Source organism: Macrotis lagotis, chromosome X (genome assembly GCF_037893015.1).
Source record: "Macrotis lagotis isolate mMagLag1 chromosome X, bilby.v1.9.chrom.fasta, whole genome shotgun sequence".
NCBI classification, from domain to species: domain Eukaryota; kingdom Metazoa; phylum Chordata; class Mammalia; order Peramelemorphia; family Peramelidae; genus Macrotis; species Macrotis lagotis.
Genome location: NC_133666.1, coordinates 574122348 through 574132075, shown reverse-complemented (window position 1 = coordinate 574132075; position 9728 = coordinate 574122348). Strand labels below are relative to the sequence as shown.

General features: G+C 37.8%; 1 pseudogene; it reads left to right on the top strand.

Annotated features, from left to right (window-relative positions):
* The first annotated feature begins 7149 nt into the window (after positions 1-7149).
* LOC141502848 (snurportin-1 pseudogene) lies at positions 7150-8213 on the top strand (annotated as a pseudogene).
* Positions 8214-9728: the final 1515 nt, after the last annotated feature.

The following is a 9728-nucleotide window of genomic DNA, read 5'->3' as shown; positions in this document are numbered from 1 at the left end:
TTCAATGTCAGTGTCCAGGAAGAGGTCATGTGGGTAGTCAAATGTCTTACGTAATATTTATTCTTTCAGATGAGACATTATCCGTATGTTACATTGGGGAAATAAAGGCAAAAGGATCCAGCCTCAGGCTATACTGAAAAGCTGTCCCTTAGACTGCATATCCTTGTTACCTGACAACTTCAGCCCATTGGCTTCCTTGGTTCCACAAACATCACATTGACCCAGTAACATTTCCTTTTTGCTGACCACCCTGATATCTGATCAAAATGCTTTTTTTTAAACCTAATTGGAACTTCCAGTGGTCTAATTAACTAAATTCCAATTATAGTCTTAATGGGATCCCAATTAATGAACCACCCTACCTAAAGTTCTGAGTGTCTTTCCTGGGTCCTTGCTAAAACCAGGTATTCTAATTATAACTGGCCCTACAAGCCTCATCTCCTGCCTCTAACTAGAGGTATCCTTTTGTCTGAAATCATATCTACCCTATCTATTTTTAAAGATGGTGTATCAGATTCCCCTTTCTAGTCTTTTATATTTTACAACAAATAAACACTTTTTCTTGGTCAGGAGATTGCTAGATTCTCACATAACAATTAAGCTAAATATTATCAGAGAAAAATCTGAAATTATTTTTTTATCTTTCTCATATTACATAGGTGCTTTTAATTCGAAGCAAACAACTAGTTTTAGAATATATATCCAAAATATTCCCAATTCACACACACACACACACACACACATATACATAGATAGATAGATAGATATAGATATAAATTTCTATACATAAACTTGCTTAGCTACTAGCCATCCTTAACATACAAATCAATTATTTTTCTTTTTTGCAAAGTAATTGGGGTTAAATGAATTGAAAAGGTCACAGGGACAGGCAATCATTAAGTGTCTGAGACCAGATTTGAACTCAGGTCTTCCTGACTCCAGGGCCAGTGCTCTATCCAGTGTGCCACCTAGCTGGCCCCCAACATGCAAATTATTTTCAGAATTCTTTAAAGCCATTAGAATATCTTATGCAACATAAAATTTACAACGTCACTTATTTCAATATAACAAAACAGCGAAAAGAATAACAGAAAACTTCCTAGATTGTACAAAGCAATCCTTTCATTATTTCATTATTTATGAACCCACAGATCTGTCCCTGAAGGAGTCATAATTTATGATATTTCCCTTATTGGCCTTCAAAGCAATAACAGGTTAATACCAGGCTTTAACAATGCAATATTTAAATTACATATATTCACAAGAAATAAACAAATACTGTAAATATAATCTCTTTGTAGTTACAAAAGAATATCACATAATTGATAAATACATCTTACTCATCATTAAATTACCTTACAGTGAGACCACACAATTACTATTTTGTTCAGTCATCAGTTAGAGCCCCATGTCAGTTGTTGTAGTTACCAATAGAGAAGTCCACATTCTTGACTTCTTTAAAATTAAACATGCATTATTAATTCACATTAAACACAAGATTCTTATTTAAATATCTCATTCCCCTTAGAAAAAGAAAGAAATGAATATCCTATTATCATTACACTTTTGTCTTCCAGACCTCTTTACCCAGATCCTCTCAGACTTCACTTCATATATTCGATACATTTAAAACCCTAATGCAATTACAACTAAACTTCTCAATAGTTTAGTTTGATAAAAGCTTTAGACTACCTTATATACAGAAAGTACAGCACTCACATTCCAAAAACTCCATCCAAATAAAAATTCAATTGTTAGCATTAGCTATTTCCCAAATAAATCAATAAATATCCATGATAACATAGATTTCTTCTGAGTTAAAGCAATGCCACTTTTCTTTAACTCAACGATGTTACAATAGAATTTAAAAATCTCAAAAGAATTTATCAGTCTATGTTTCTTAATTCCTCCAAATCTGTCCAAATTTTGTTAGAATTTAGCAACACTAATTGCCCTCTTTTATAACTCTCAAAGTGCTTCTACAAACTCCAGTTCAGAAAATTTGAAAACAATTAAGAGCCATCACCTTTAGACCATGTGCTCAGAGCACTCATTAAGCATGATTTCATTTCTACTGACATGTGTCTAAATGTGTCTCCTAAACCCTGGATTTTATATTTTCTTCCTTTCCCGTCACGTGTCCCACCTGTGGCGGGGTATCTTTCTCTTTATGATGCTTTAAGTCTCTTTCCTGCCCCCCCACCAGTAGCTGGGGCTATCCTCAGCTGAACTCAATTTAGAGTTCAAGTCTTAACAACATGGCAGATGGGATCAAGACTACCATGTGTCCAAGATTGTCACATATCCAATCTACCACCCTCTTCCCCCCAACCCAGGGAGCAAATATGGGATCTTTCCCAGAAAGTCATAGGGATAAGAAATCTTCCTTCCTATAACGACTCAGTCTTTCCCTTAAAAGTTCTTTCTTCTAAACTCTCCCCAAACCACAGCTTTTTATCCTTAAGAATCCCTCTTCCTTTTCTCTTTAACTCTACACATCAGCACAGCTACCATGGTTCAGTGAAGGAGGGACTGATCTCCAGGAGGGGAATGCTCCTCCCCCACCATCTGAAACTCCTCAGTCCAACTCCCAGCTCCCCCAGCTTAAAACTTAGACAGAGTTACCAGACTCAGAAATAACGAACACAGACAACTTACACAAGACAGGACATAGAACCAATATACAGACCCCTGTGTGGAAACATCAAGCTCATTCATACATCAGACAGGATCCAATCAACTTCCTTCAGACTTCTTTGACTTCTGGCTACTGGTCATGTGGCTCCCTTGCCCCCCAAATCTGGAGCCAACCTTTCCCCTTTAAGATTTTGGGGAAATTCCTGGAGGGGGAACCCAAATCTTCCTCCTTCCTTAGGGGCACTCTATCATCCTCTGGCTTCTACTTTGGGATAGCCCCTACCAGATCTAAGTCCTCCCACCTGGAGGACTACTCAGGCAGTTCACGGTGGTTCTGGCCAGCAGCAAGACCCTAGAGATCTGCCCCTTGCCATGATTCTACTCCTACACATTTTAATCACTCTTCGCTCCAAACCCAGGCCAATCTTCCCAGGAATATCTGAGATATTTCCCTGGCAAAAAAAATCACAAGAAAATGGGCTTGAAATCAAGCCATTTGTGCCCATTATTTTCTTATCTTCTTCCTGGAAAATACCAAGTAAAGAGATCTGCATTAATATCACAGAAGAACCCCAAATTTTTATAAATGGCACATGAATACTTAGTCCAAAGTGATTAGAATGGTTTTCATTAAGCTATCTTGACAAAATGGCTCACCTCTCTTCATGGTGGGAGAGAGAGGGGCCTACATTTACTTTATTAAAAAATATCTCTTATGTATTTCTTTCCCTTAATCCTAATTCCTCATACAGAAAATAACTAATCTGTAAACATGTTTCACACAAATCTATAGGTGTAATATTAATCTGACACTTCAGTCTCTGAGAGGAGGGGTGGGATGGGAGAGTGGAAGGAAATTTTGTAATAAACATATACATAAACATTTGGATAAATATTGAAAAACATTCATAATGTATTTGGGAAAATAAAATATGAATAAAAATGTATTTCCTTTTGAAAAAGCAAGGGAAAGCAACAAAAAAGTACTTAGCCCTATCATATTTATTCATTCATTCATTCTTTCATTCGTTTATTTATTTTATACAACCTAAGTCATTTGCCTAGGCTCTTACTGATGTTATATCACACAGAAGGAAATGTCTCGCCCTCCCCAATTCTTTTCTTTATCATATATGAAAATTAAAACACAAAATGCAATATTCTATTGTAGATAATGAAAATTGATCAGATTATAGTTCCACATTTATATAAAAATTCTGTCTGTAGAGCAATGTATAAAGCACTGAATCTGGACTTATAAGGACCGAAGTTCAAAACAGATCTCAGGTACAAGCTAACTATGTTACCATGGGCAAGACAATTAACTCCCGCCTGCATGAAATTGGAGCAGAAAAATGACAAAGCACGATAGTATCTTTGCCAAGAAAATCCCATGGGCAAGAATAATATGCAAAAAAAAAGACATGACTGACTAACTGAACAATTTTCAATAAAGCACTACTATTGTGCCTCATTATGGCAATAAAGAGATCTTAGATTGTCATGGGTTAGTCTACTGCAGCAATAGTCTTGTGAGCTTACACAAAGGGAAAAAGGCCTGTAATCAATTATATGCAAACCTGTTGTTGGAGGTCCATTGCAGCTATATTGGGAAAGGTCTCCTGCCCAATTTTTTGCAAAAGCTTATGGTTTATTCATTCATTCCCTTATTTATATTTCACTTTTTCTATGATTCTCTCTCTCTCTCTCTCTCTCTCTCTCTCTCTCTCTCTCTCTCAATCCCCCCTCTCTCATTCTGTACATTTTTTAGCAACACACATATACTATTTAATGAGGCACAAGAGGTTTGTGATATAAGTAAAAAAGGAAAGAAGCAGGTGGTTGGAGATATTTTTGAGGCAGAATTACTGGGATTTTGTTTTTTTTTACCCAATTTCCTAGATAGCTTTTAACTATCTTGCCTATTGTGTACATTTCTCACCCTATTTCATATATATATATATATATATATATATATATATGTATGTATGTATATACATGTATTATATATAGTCCTAGATACATGTTATAGATATACAGATAAATAACACTTTTAGTTAACATTCTCCCTCTCAAGATTCTCAAAGTATTAATTAAATGTAAATGTTGCAAAGAATAATCTCTGAGGTGCTCGTCAAATAGTAAATTATGTAATTCTACTACTGGGTTACTTTTAAATTATTCTGCATCATTTTGGCATTCATTATGAATTTATATAGGGCAGCTAGGTGGTGCACTGGATAGAACACTGGCCTTGGATTCAGAAGGACAGCAGTTTGAATCTGGCCTCAAACAGAGTTACTTACTGTGGACAAGTCACTTAACCCTGATTGGCTGTCTCCAGTCATACTGATTCATACTTGTCCACTCATATCTGCCATTCACATCTGGTCCCAGATTGCTCTGGAGGAGAATGGGAGACTGCTGACTTCTCACAGCATCATCCTCACTCAAATCCTATTCATGTATTTGTCATGGAATCACCTCCCTGATGTCATGGTCTTCTTTGAAAATGAAACACAAACACACATCCTTTTTATAGTATAGAAAGAAAGACTTTTTTTTTACATATTAGAATGACATGAACAAATCTTGGCAAACATTACTTTTAAAGGTGAACAAAAAGATGATAAGACTGTGAAATGATGTCAGCATTTCTACTTCAACAACCAGCACAATTTCATTCTATTCTTAAATGACTCAATTTAGAAGGGACTGAATAATGAATGAATGACAGCAATGAGTATGTATTAAAGATAAGATAAGAATGTAGGTCTTCTTAACTCCATGTGCAGCTACTTACCTTAATTGCTATGCTATCCGATCTTTCATTAGTTCATTTCTCCAAAAAATATTTAATAAAGGACTCCCATGTCAGGTACTATGTAGGTACTAAGAATAAAAGGACAAAAAAAAAAAAACACATGTATTGTAGTGAATTTTACACTTGATTGTGGGATGTAAAAAAAGAAATGAAAGTGGAAGTCAGAAGGACTCTAAGTCTGGGTGTCATGAGGAACTGCCATGACTGACAATTGAACAATTTTATTTTTTTATTATTTTTTCATTTTTATTTTTTTTTAATTTTTGCAAGGCAATGGGGTTAAGTGATTTGCCCAAGATCACACAGTTAGGTAATTATTAGGTATCTGAGGTTGGATTTGAACTCAGGTCCTCCTGACTCCAGGACTAGTGCTCTATCCACAGTGCCACCTAGCTGAACATTTTTCACTGAAGTAAGTAAACACATCTTTGGGAGAGGCACTAGTCTCTAAAATCATCCACAGAGGCATTGTGCAAGAGGTGCCCCTCAAGTTATGATGTGAAATAAGCATAAATTCCCTAGCTACCTTCTTAAAAAGGAAATGAAGAAGGACTGAATGCTAGGCATAGGCTTCACAAATCCAAAATGAGGAAGATGAGTAATGGAATGATATATACAAGAAATTGCTAAGAGTTTAGCTTATCATATATATATATGTATATATACATACATATATTTATATATATATGTATATATATATATGGAGAGAGAGAGAGAGAGTATACAAAGGAGAGAACTGCAGTGCATGTAAAAAGATAACTAAAGTCTGAGCATGAAAGATTTTAAAAGTCAAGTCAAGGATTTTCCTCTTGTTCTGTAGAAAATGGGTAGCTTGTGGAGATTATTGAACACTATTATAGTCAGACCTGTTATTTTGACCTATAACTTCACAATTGTTTGTGAAAATGAATTGAAAAGAGAGAACTTACATAGAGAGACCAATTGCAATAAAATTTTGAATTCATTCTCTGAGGGTGAGAGAAAGTACATATTGATTTGGAGAGAATTTTATCAGTATTTTTATCCAGTATCATCCCAAGTCCCCTTTCTGATATACTCTTCCCGCTCTTAAACATCAGAGCGTACTACTTCAGTTATTTTAATCAATCACTATCAATTAACTTTTTTATGGGAACTATTTTTCCTGTGAATTTATAGGAAGAATGGAAGCTACAAAATATTTCCTCTCTTTTATTCAGGGAATAGGGTTATGGATCATTCTCCAACTTACTATTTCAATTCCAAACAAGGGTGAACTCATAATGAAATCCCCTAAACTGTGATGGAATGATATTTTGTTTTAGCAAAAGAGAGACGTTCACATTCTTTTCCAAACTGGAAAATATTCAAGGATTATTTGCCAATTAATTGAGCATTTATTATTTTACTGTTTCACTAAGTATTTTTGTTTAAGCAGCCCTGGAGCAACAACACATATTATGTTCTTAGTAAATGACAATTACATTGATTTGAATGAAAATTCAATCATAATTTCACTTGTTTTTATATCACTGGTAAGTACCAAAACATACCCCAGCTTATAATTGCGGGGGGATGGCCCGAGCCGGGGACGGGGCCCCGCGAGCACTTGGCCACTCGGCGCCCCCCCCCAGGCTGGTCTGCACCATGCAAAGGGCCCCCCGCGAGCCTGGTCCCGGGCAGCCTGGAGCCGCCACCACGTAGGGACCATGGAGAAACTGAGCCAAGCTTTGGCGAGCAGTTTTTCTGTCTCCCAAGACCTGAACAGCTCCTCAGCACCTCACCCACGCCTGACACAGTACAAGTTCAAGTACAGCTCCTTGGAACAGAGCGAAAGGCGCAGGAAACTCCTGGAACTTCAGAAGTCCAAGCGACTCGACTATGTGAATCATGCCAGGAGATTGTCTGAGGATGACTGGTCTGGAAGGGTTGATGAAGAAGATAAGAAAGAGGAAGGAATGGACATTGATGCTAGCAAGAAGCTACCAAGGCGCTATGCTAACCAGTCGATGCTATCTGAGTGGCTGATTGATGTCCCTTCAGATCTGGGGCAGGAGTGGATTGTGGTGGTGTGTCCCGTGTGGAAAAGAGCCCTTGTTGTGGCCTCCGAGGGTTCCACTACAGCTTACAGCAAGAGGGGATACTGTGTCAACAGATTTCCTTCCCTTCTTCCTGGGGGCAACAAGCGAACCTCATGCATGGGGAAAGACTACACCATCCTGGATTGCATCTATAGTGAACTGAACCAGACCTACTATGTTCTGGATGTGATGTGCTGGAGGGGCCACCCTGTCTATGACTGCAAGACTAATTTTAGATTCTACTGGATGCATTAAAAGTTACCAGAAGAACAAGGACTTGGAGAGAAAACCAGGCTTAATCGATTTAAATTTGTGGGTCTAAACCCCAGAGAGCCTCTGTAAGGTCTTATCCACAGACTTCTCTTTTGAGGTAGATGGGCTTCTTTTCTATCACAAGCAGGCCCACTACAGCCCAGGCAGCACTCCCTTGGTTGGCTGGCTGCGCCTGTATATATGGTGTCTGACGTCCTTGGCATGACCGTGCCAGCTTGCCCTCTGACCACCAAGCCCGACTATGCCGTGCATCAGCTCCAGCAGATCATCGAACACAAGAGAAATAAAAAGGAAGCCAAGGAAGTGAATCTGGATGAGGCTTCTAAGAATGGACGCTATGAACTGGAATACTTATCCACCCCAAGCTGGCTGACATTCCCAGCAGTCAGACTGAAGCCACGAGCCTCATGGAAAACTGATGAGTGCCTTTCTCCAAGGGACCAAGAAGACTCAGGTGCCTGTGTCCCTTTGTGAACTGCTCCCACTAAGGAGGGACAAGCCTGAAGCCTGGACATGAAACTTGAGCCCATCCCCTTTAGGCAGATACACCTGAGCACTTCAAAACCTGGGCTGAGATCCCCTGCCCCCAATTCCTGGCAAGGAGACAAGATGTTCCCAGGATGGAGAGTGCTGCCTAGTAAAACTTCACAGCAGGTTCCCCAGGTGGACAGTGTTCAGGTTGACTTGAGCAATTTTAACTACTAAAAGTTTATAAGTTTATCTCAAAAATGTTTGGAATTTCTAAGGACTAAATTGTTTGTGGTTTTTAAGCCTCTGTATACTTGTGGAGCTCCCTGCCCCACTCTGGGTGCTTGATTCTATCATTTGCCCTGAAAGGCTGTGCCTTGTTTCCTCATGGATGTGTTACTGAACTAGTCTTAAAACAGCTGCATTTGGGAATTCGTATTTCTGGAACTAGGAGATATAGAAAAGTTTTATGAGACCTCAGTTCTTGCTCTCTTCATTAGCTGTACCTTCTGAGAAGGCAAGAATGGTTTTCTTCCATTTGGACATTGCCATGAGATGAAATTTCCTTTAATTGATAGTTTATTAAACTGGCCAAATAACCACTTATTTGTGTTGTTGAGAATGGGCCCCACTTCCTGCCTTGTTTCTGTCTTCTAAAGCTCTCCCCAAATATTCCCCACAGTAGTGCAGCAAAATGTCTGCCTTGTCTATCCAGGGTGATGCACTCTTCCATTTCCCACTTCTGAGAATAATCTTCAGGGGACACAGATCAGATCTTGTCTCTTTTAAGGGACAAGAATTTAAGAGAATTTGCAAGTTTATTGTCTAAACTGGGAATGGGAGAGGAGTAGAAGTGGGAGCTAAACAGAATAGGATTGCACCCATATTCAGCATATCCCTTGGAAGGGGCCAGAGTGGCTGGTGTTTAGTTATCCACTGGAGCTGACTCGGTAAAACATGAACAGGAAAATTTTAATCATACTGTTGACTGCAGATTCAAGAGTTTTACTTTGATTTTCTTTTGAATTATAAAATCATTCTGACAATAAAAAAATGCTATAGTTGCAACTTTTCTTGGAGTTGCATTTCTTCATCTGTCAAATGTATTGTTTTAATATTTAAAATGAATTTATTTATTTACTTTTGAATTTTACAATTTTTCCTCAAATCTCTCTTCCCTTCCCACACCCCCCACAGAAGGCAGTCTATTTGTCTTTACAGTGTTTCCATCTATACATTGATCTAAATTGAATGTGTTGAGAGAGAAATTATATCCTTAAGAAAAAACAAAATATAAGAGATAACAAGATAACATAATAAGATAACATTTTTTAAAATTAAAGAAAATAGTCTTTAGTCTCTGTTCAAACTCCACAATTCTTTCTATGGATACAGATGTATTCTCCATCCCAGATATCCCAAAATTGTCCCTAATTGTTGCTGAATGAAATGAGCAAGTCCATTAA